This window comes from Eucyclogobius newberryi, unplaced genomic scaffold, assembly GCF_026437365.1.
Source record: "Eucyclogobius newberryi isolate DKJ021-1_F unplaced genomic scaffold, fEucNew1.0.hap1 SCAF_3, whole genome shotgun sequence".
NCBI classification, from domain to species: Eukaryota; Metazoa; Chordata; class Actinopteri; order Gobiiformes; family Gobiidae; genus Eucyclogobius; species Eucyclogobius newberryi.
The window spans coordinates 44,443,557-44,452,894 of NW_027315945.1; positions in this window are offsets into that span (position 1 = coordinate 44,443,557).

Genomic DNA, 9,338 nt, shown 5'->3' on the forward strand with positions numbered 1-9,338 from the left:
CCTCAGAGTGTATAAAGCTCTAAAGACACACCTCAGAGTGTTATAAAGCTCTAAAGACACACCTCACAGTGTTATAAAGCTCTAAAGACACACCTCAGAGTGTACAAAGCTCTAAAGACACACCTCAGAGTGTATAAAGCTCTAAAGACACACCTCAGAGTGTACAAAGCTCTAAAGACACACCTCAGAGTGTATAAAGCTCTAAAGACACACCTCAGAGTGTATAAAGCTCTAAAGACACACCTCAGAGTGTTTAAAGCTCTAAAGACACACCTCAGAGTGTATAAAGCTCTAAACGCAAACACCTAAGAGTGTTATAAAGCTCTAAAGAGACACCTCAGAGTGTTATAAAGCTCTAAACGCACACACCTCAGAGTTTACAAAGCTCTAAAGAAACACCTAAGAGTGTTATAAAGCTCTAAAGAGACACCTCAGAGTGTTATAAAGCTCTAAAGACACACCTCAGGGTGTTATAAAGCTCTAAAGACACACCTCAGAGGGTTATGAAGCTCTAAAGACACACCTCAGAGTTTATAAAGCTCTAAAGACACACCTCAGAGTGTTATAAAGCTCTAAAGACACCTCAGAGTGTATAAAGCTCTAAAGACACACCTCAGAGTGTAAAAAACTCTAAAGACACACCTCAGAGTGTTATAGAGCTCTAAAGACACACCTCAGAGTGTTGTAAAGCTCTAAAGACACACCTCAGAGTGTTATAAAGCTCTAAAGACACACCTCAGAGTGTTATAAAGCTCTAAAGACACACCTAAGATTCTTGTAAAGCTCTAAAGACACACCTCAGAGTATATAAAGCTCTAAAGACACACTTCAGAGTATTTTAAAGCTCTAAAGACACACCTCAGAGTGTTATAAAGCTCTAAACGCACACACCTCAGAGTTTACAAAGCTCTAAAGAAACACCTAAGAGTGTTATAAAGCTCTAAAGAGACACCTCAGAGTGTTATAAAGCTCTAAAGACACACCTGAGAGTGGTTTAAAGCTCTAAAGACACACCTCAGAGTGTTATAAAGCTCTAAAGATACACCTCAGGGTGTTATAAAGCTCTAAAGACACACCTCAGAGGGTTATGAAGCTCTAAAGACACACCTCAGAGTGTTCTAAAGCTCTAAAGACACACCTCAGAGTTTATAAAGCTCTAAAGACACACCTCAGAGTGTTATAAAGCTCTAAAGACACACCTCAGAGTGTTTAAAGCTCTAAAGACACACCTCAGAGTGTAAAAAACTCTAAAGACACACCTCAGAGTGTTATAGAGCTCTAAAGACATACCTCAGAGTGTTATAGAGCTCTAAAGACACACCTCAGAGTGTTATAAAGCTCTAAAGACACACCTCAGAGTGTTGTAAAGCTCTAAAGACACACCTCAGAGTGTTATAAAGCTCTAAAGACACACCTCAGAGTGTTATAAAGCTCTAAAGACACACCTAAGAGTCTTGTAAAGCTCTAAAGACACACCTCAGAGTGTATAAAGCTCTAAAGACACACTTCAGAGTATTTTAAAGCTCTAAAGACACACCTGAGAGTGGTATAAAGCTCTAAAGACACACCTCAGAGTGTTCTAAAGCTCTAAACACACACCTCAGAGTGTTTTGAAGCTCTAAAGACACACCTCAGAGTTTATAAAGCTCTAAAGACACACCTCAGAGTGTTATAAAGCTCTAAAGACACACCTCAGAGTGTTTAAAGCTCTAAAGACACACCTCAGAGTGTAAAAAACTCTAAAGACACACCTCAGAGTGTTATAGAGCTCTAAAGACACACCTCAGAGTGTTGTAAAGCTCTAAAGACACACCTCAGAGTCTTATAAAGCTCTTAAGACACACCTCAGAGTTTTATAAAGCTCTAAACACACCCCTCAGAGTGTTATAAAGCTCTAAAGATACACCTCAGAGTGGTAAAAAGCTCTAAACGCACACACCTCAGAGTTTACAAAGCTCTAAAGAAACACCTAAGAGTGTTATAAAGCTCTAAAGAGACACCTCAGAGTGTTATAAAGCTCTAAAGACACACCTGAGAGTGGTTTAAAGCTCTAAAGACACACTTCAGAGTGTTATAAAGCTCTAAAGACACACCTCAGAGTCTTATAGAGCTCTAAAGACACACCTCAGAGGGTTATGAAGCTCTAAAGACACACCTCAGAGTGTATAAAGCTCTAAAGACTCACCTCAGAGTGTTATAAAGCTCTAAAGACACACCTCAGAGTGTTATAAAGCTCTAAAGACACACCTTAGAGTTGCCAAAGCTCTAAAGACACACTTCAGAGTGTTAAAATGCTCTAAAAACACACCTCAGAGTATTTTAAAGCTCTAAAGACACACCTCAGAGTGGTAAAAAGCTCTAAACACACACATCAGAGTTTACAAAGCTCTAAAGAAACACCTATGAGTGTTATAAAGCTCTAAATAGACACCTCAGAGTGTTATAAAGCTCTAAAGACACACCTGAGAGTGGTTTAAAGCTCTAAAGACACACTTCAGAGTGTTATAAAGCTCTAAAGACTCATCTCAGAGTGTATAAAGCTCTAAAGACACACCTCAGAGTGTTATAAAGCTCTAAAGACACACCTCAGAGTGTTATAAAGCTCTAAAGACACATTTCAGAGTGTTATAAAGCTCTAAAGACACACCTCAGAGTGTATAAAGCTCTAAAGACACACCTCAGAGTGTATAAGGCTCTAAAGACACACCTCAGAGTGTTATAAAGCTCTTAAGACACACCTTAGAATGTATAAAGCTCTAAAGACACACCTTAGAGTGTATAAAGCTCTAAAGACACACCTCAGAGTGTTATAAAGCTCTAAAGACACACCTCAGAGCGTTATAGAGCTCTAAAGACACACCTCAGAGCGTTATAAAGCTCTTAAGACACACCTCAGAGTATATAAAGCTCTAAAACACACCTGAGAGTGGTATAAAGCTCCAAAGACACACTTCAGAGTGTTAAAAAGCTCTAAAAACACACATCGGAGTATTTTAAAGCTCTAAAGACACACCTGAGAGTGGTATAAAGCTCTAAAGACACACCTTAGAGTGTTCTAAAGCTCTAAAGACACACCTCAGAGTGTTATGAAGCTCTAAAGACACACTTCAGAGTGCATAAAGCTCTAAAGACTCACCTCAGAGTGTATAAAGCTCTAAAGACACACCTTAGAGTGTATAAAGCTCTAAAGACACACCTCAGAGTCTTATAAAGCTATAAAGACACACCTCAGAGTGTATAAAGCTCTAAAGACACACCTTAGAGTGTATAAAGCTCTAAAGACACACCTCAGAGTGTTATAAAGCTCTTAAGACACACCTCAGAGTGTATAAAGCTCTAAAGACACACCTTAGAGTGTATAAAGCTCTAAAGACACACCCCAGAGTATATAAAGCTCTAAAACACACCTCAGAGTGTATAAAGCTCTAAAGACACACTTTAGAGTGTACAAAGCTCTAAAGACACACCTCAGACTGTTATAAAGCTCTAAAGACACACCTCAGAGTTTCCAAAGCTCTATAGACACACTTCAGAGTGTTAAAAAGCTCTAAAAACACATCGGAGTATTTTAAAGCTCTAAAGACACACCTGAGAGTGGTATAAAGCTCTAAAGACACACCTCAGAGTGTATAAAGCTCTAAAGACACACCCAGAGTATATAAAGCTCTAAAACACACCTCAGATTGGTATAAAGCTCTAAAGACTCACCTCAGAGTGTATAAAGCTCTAAAGACACACCTCATAGTGTTATAAAGCTCTAAAGACACACCTCAGAGTGTTATAAAGCTCTTAAGACACACCTCAGAGTATATAAAGCTCTAAAACACACCTGAGAGTGGTATAAAGCTCTAAAGACACACCTCAGAGTGTTACGAAGCTCTAAAGACACATCTCAGGGTGCATAAAGCTCTAAAGACACACCTCAGAGTGGTAAAAAGCTCTAAACGCACACACCTCAGAGTTTACAAAGCTCTAAAGAAACACCTAAGAGTGTTATAAAGCTCTAAAGACACACCTCAGGGTGCATAAAGCTCTAAAGACACACCTCAGAGTGTATAAAGCTCTAAAGACACACCTCAGAGTGGTAAAAAGCTCTAAACACACACACACACCTCAGAGTTTACAAAGCTCTAAAGACACACCTGAGAGTGGTTTAAAGCTCTAAAGACTCACCTCAGAGTGTATAAAGCTCTAAAGACACACCTCAGAGTGTTATAAAGCTCTAAAGATACACCTCAGAGTGTTATAAAGCTATAAAGACACACCTCAGAGTTTAGAAAGCTCTAGAGACACACTTTAGAGTGTATAAAGCTCTAAAGACACACATCAGAGTGTACAAAGCTCTAAAGACACACCTCAGACTGTTATAAAGCTCTAAAGACACACCTCAGAGTGTTATAAAGCTCTAAAGACACACCTCAGAGTTTCCAAAGCTCTATAGACACACTTCAGAGTGTTAAAAAGCTCTAAAAACACACATCGGAGTATTTTAAAGCTCTAAAGACAAACCCGAGAGTGGTATAAAGCTCTAAAGACACACCTCAGAGTGTTTTAAAGCTCTAAAGACACACCTCAGAGTGTTATGAAGCTCTAAAGACACACTTCAGAGTGCATAAAGCTCTAAAGACTCACCTCAGAGTGTATAAAGCTCAAAAGACACACCTCAGAGTCTTATAAAGCTCTAAAAACACATCTCAGAGTGTTATAAAGCTCTAAAGACACACCTCAGAGTGTATAAACCTCTAAAGACACACCTCAGAGTCTTATAAAGCTATAAAGACACACCTCAGAGTGTTATAAAGCTCTTAAGACACACCTCAGAGTGTATAAAGCTCTAAAGACACACCTTAGAGTGTATAAAGCTCTAAAGACACACCCCAGAGTGTTATAAAGCTCTAAAGACACACCTCAGAGTGTATAAAGCTCTAAAGACACACTATAGAGTGTATAGAGCTCTAAAGACACACCTCAGAGTAAATAAAGCTCTAAAGACACACCTCAGAGTGTTACGAAGCTCTAAAGACACACCTCAGAGTGGTAAAAAGCTCTAAAGACACACCTCAGAGCGTTATAAAGCTCTAAAGACACACCTCAGAGTGTTATAAAGCTCTAAAGACACACCTCAGAGTGTACAAAGCTCTAAAGACACACCTCAGAGCGTTATAAAGCTCTAAAGACACACCTCAGAGTGGTATAAAGCTCCAAAGACACACCTCAGAGTGTTATAAAGCTCTATAGACACACTTCAGAGTGTTAAAAAGCTCTAAAAACACACATCGGAGTATTTTAAAGCTCTAAAGACACACCTGAGAGTGGTATAAAGCTCAAAAGACACACCTCAGAGTCTTATAAAGCTCTAAAAACACATCTCAGAGTGTTATAAAGCTCTAAAGACACACCTCAGAGTGTATAAAGCTCTAAAGACTCACCTCAGACTGTACAAAGCTCTAAAGACACACCTCAGAGTCTTATAAAGCTCTAAAACACACCTCAGATTGGTATAAAGCTCTAAAGACTCACCTCAGAGTGTATAAAGCTCTAAAGACACACCTCATAGTGTTATAAAGCTCTAAAGACACACCTCAGAGTGTATAAAGCTCTAAAGACACACTATAGAGTGTATAAAGCTCTAAAGACACACCTCAGAGTATATAAAGCTCTAAAACACACCTGAGAGTGGTATAAAGCTCTAAAGACACACCTCAGAGTGTTACGAAGCTCTAAAGACACACCTCAGGGTGCATAAAGCTCTAAAGACACACCTCAGAGTGGTAAAAAGCTCTAAATGCACACACCTCAGAGTTTACAAAGCTCTAAAGAAACACCTAAGAGTGTTATAAAGCTCTAAAGACACACCTCAGAGTGTATAAAGCTCTAAAGACACACCTCAGAGTGTATAAAGCTCTAAAGACACACCTGAGAGTGGTTTAAAGCTCTAAAGACACACCTCAGAGTGTTATAAAGCTATAAAGACACACCTCAGAGTTTAGAAAGCTCTAAAGACACACTTTAGAGTGTATAAAGCTCTAAAGACACACATCAGAGTGTACAAAGCTCTAAAGACACACCTCAGACTGTTATAAAGCTCTAAAGACACACCTCAGAGTGTTATAAAGCTCTATAGACACACTTCAGAGTGTTAAAAAGCTCTAAAAAAACAAATTGGAGTATTTTAAAGCTCTAAAGACACACCTGAGAGTGGTATAAAGCTCTAAAGACACACCTCAGAGTGTTCAAAAGCTCTAAAGACACACCTCAGAGTGTTATAGAGCTCTAAAGACACACCTCAGAGTGTTATAGAGCTCTAAAGACACACCTCAGAGTGTTGTAAAGCTCTAAAGACACACCTCAGAGTGTTATAAAGCTCTAAAGACACACCTCAGAGTGTTATAAAGCTCTAAAGACACACCTAAGAGTCTTGTAAAGCTCTAAAGACACACCTCAGAGTATATAAAGCTCTAAAGACACACTTCAGAGTATTTTAAAGCTCTAAAGACACACCTCAGAGTGTTATAAAGCTCTAAACGCACACACCTCAGAGTTTACAAAGCTCTAAAGAAACACCTAAGAGTGTTATAAAGCTCTAAAGAGACACCTCAGAGTGTTATAAAGCTCTAAAGACACACCTGAGAGTGGTTTAAAGCTCTAAAGACACACCTGAGAGTGTTATATAGCTCTAAAGATACACCTCAGGGTGTTATAAAGCTCTAAAGACACACCTCAGGGTGTTATAAAGCTCTAAAGACACACCTCAGAGGGTTATGAAGCTCTAAAGACACACCTCAGAGTGTTCTAAAGCTCTAAAGACACACCTCAGAGTTTATAAAGCTCTAAAGACACACCTCAGAGTGTTATAAAGCTCTAAAGACACACCTCAGAGTGTTTAAAGCTCTAAAGACACACCTCAGAGTGTAAAAAACTCTAAAGACACACCTCAGAGTGTTATAGAGCTCTAAAGACACACCTCAGAGTGTTATAGAGCTCTAAAGACACACCTCAGAGTGTTATAAAGCTCTAAAGACACACCTCAGAGTGTTGTAAAGCTCTAAAGACACACCTCAGAGTGTTATAAAGCTCTAAAGACACACCTCAGAGTGTTATAAAGCTCTAAAGACACACCTAAGAGTCTTGTAAAGCTCTAAAGACACACCTCAGAGTGTATAAAGCTCTAAAGACACACTTCAGAGTATTTTAAAGCTCTAAAGACACACCTGAGAGTGGTATAAAGCTCTAAAGACACACCTCAGAGTGTTCTAAAGCTCTAAACACACACCTCAGAGTGTTTTGAAGCTCTAAAGACACACCTCAGAGTTTATAAAGCTCTAAAGACACACCTCAGAGTGTTATAAAGCTCTAAAGACACACCTCAGAGTGTTTAAAGCTCTAAAGACACACCTCAGAGTGTAGAAAACTCTAAAGACACACCTCAGAGTGTTATAGAGCTCTAAAGACACACCTCAGAGTGTTGTAAAGCTCTATAGACACACCTCAGAGTCTTATAAAGCTCTTAAGACACACCTCAGAGTTTTATAAAGCTCTAAACACACCCCTCAGAGTGTTATAAAGCTCTAAAGATACACCTCAGAGTGGTAAAAAGCTCTAAACGCACACACCTCAGAGTTTACAAAGCTCTAAAGAAACACCTAAGAGTGTTATAAAGCTCTAAAGAGACACCTCAGAGTGTTATAAAGCTCTAAAGACACACCTGAGAGTGGTTTAAAGCTCTAAAGACACACTTCAGAGTGTTATAAAGCTCTAAAGACACACCTCAGAGTCTTATAGAGCTCTAAAGACACACCTCAGAGGGTTATGAAGCTCTAAAGACACACCTCAGAGTGTATAAAGCTCTAAAGACTCACCTCAGAGTGTTATAAAGCTCTAAAGACACACCTCAGAGTGTTATAAAGCTCTAAAGACACACCTTAGAGTTGCCAAAGCTCTAAAGACACACTTCAGAGTGTTAAAATGCTCTAAAAACACACCTCAGAGTATTTTAAAGCTCTAAAGACACACCTCAGAGTGGTAAAAAGCTCTAAACACACACATCAGAGTTTACAAAGCTCTAAAGAAACACCTCAGAGTGTTATAAAGCTCTAAAGACACACCTGAGAGTGGTTTAAAGCTCTAAAGACACACTTCAGAGTGTTATAAAGCTCTAAAGACTCATCTCAGAGTGTATAAAGCTCTAAAGACACACCTCAGAGTGTTATAAAGCTCTAAAGACACACCTCAGAATCTTATAAAGCTCTAAAAACACATTTCAGAGTGTTATAAAGCTCTAAAGACACACCTCAGAGTGTATAAAGCTCTAAAGACACACCTCAGATTTTTTTAAAGCTCTAAAGACACACCTCAGAGTGTATAAAGCTCTAAAGACACACCTCAGAGTGTATAAGGCTCTAAAGACACACCTCAGAGTGTTATAAAGCTCTAAAGACACACCTCAGAGTGTTATAAAGCTCTTAAGACACACCTTAGAATGTATAAAGCTCTAAAGACACACCTCAGAGTGTATAAAGCTCTAAAGACACACCTCAGAGTGTTATAAAGCTCTAAAGACACACCTCAGAGCGTTATAGAGCTCTAAAGACACACCTCAGAGTGTTATAAAGCTATAAAGACACACCTCAGAGTGTACAAAGCTCTAAAGACACACCTCAGAGTGTTGTAAAGCTCTAAAGACACACCTCAGAGTGTTATAAAGCTCTTAAGACACACCTCAGAGTATAAAAAGCTCTAAAAACACACATCGGAGTATTTTAAAGCTCTAAAGACACACCTGAGAGTGGTATAAAGCTCTAAAGACACACCTTAGAGTGTTCTAAAGCTCTAAAGACACACCTCAGAGTGTTATGAAGCTCTAAAGACACACATCAGAGTGCATAAAGCTCTAAAGACTCACCTCAGAGTGTATAAAGCTCTAAAGACACACCTTAGAGTGTATAAAGCTCTAAAGACACACCTCAGAGTGTTATAAAGCTCTTAAGACACACCTCAGAGTGTATAAAGCTCTAAAGACACACCTTAGAGTGTATAAAGCTCTAAAGACACACCCCAGAGTATATAAAGCTCTAAAACACACCTCAGAGTGGTATAAAGCTCTAAAGACACACCTCAGAGTGTTATAAAGCTCTAAAGACACACCTCAGAGTGTATAAAGCTCTAAAGACACACTTTAGAGTGTATAAAGCTCTAAAGACACACCTCAGAGTATATAAAGCTCTAAAACACACCTGAGAGTGGTATAAAGCTCTAAAGACACACCTCAGAGTGTTACGAAGCTCTAAAGACACACCTCAGGGTGCATAAAGCTCTAAAGACACACCTCAGAGTGGTAA